The 349-nt window shown below is 37.2% G+C and overlaps 1 protein-coding gene across 1 annotated transcript in view; it reads left to right on the top strand.

Annotated features, from left to right (window-relative positions):
• BAZ1B (bromodomain adjacent to zinc finger domain 1B) overlaps window positions 1–349 on the top strand; it is a 120,418-nt gene that overhangs the window by 55,498 nt on the left and 64,571 nt on the right. The gene's annotated exons all lie outside the window — the stretch shown is intronic.

Raw genomic sequence — 349 nt, 5'->3', positions numbered from 1 at the left:
GTAGTAGCTGGGAATAAAAGATTTTTCAAATCTGAGAGAATCTTCTGAATTTATCTCTCTAGCAAAGAAAGGTCCAGTGTGTAAAGACGAATAAGTGTTATTTATAACAACCACTTGTTCATTTCTTGAAATGTGCGTTACTACTACAGTGATATAGTCTCTGTAGCTACTAAGACAGAAACTGTTTTTATTAAAAGCATAATCAGTGTTGATTTTAGTTTGGTTTTTAGCAGATTGTTTCCTCAGACTAGTGTGAAAAAGGGGCTGTCTGAGTAGTTCTGCCCCCTGCTGCCTCAGAATTCTAGCAGCAGGCTGGCAGGTTCTTTGGGTAAATCTGATATCTTCTGTT

Source organism: Gavialis gangeticus, unplaced genomic scaffold (assembly GCF_001723915.1).
Source record: "Gavialis gangeticus isolate Ggan-Ray unplaced genomic scaffold, GavGan_comp1, whole genome shotgun sequence".
NCBI lineage: Eukaryota > Metazoa > Chordata > Crocodylia > Gavialidae > Gavialis > Gavialis gangeticus.
This window is presented reverse-complemented; position numbering and strand designations above follow the sequence as displayed.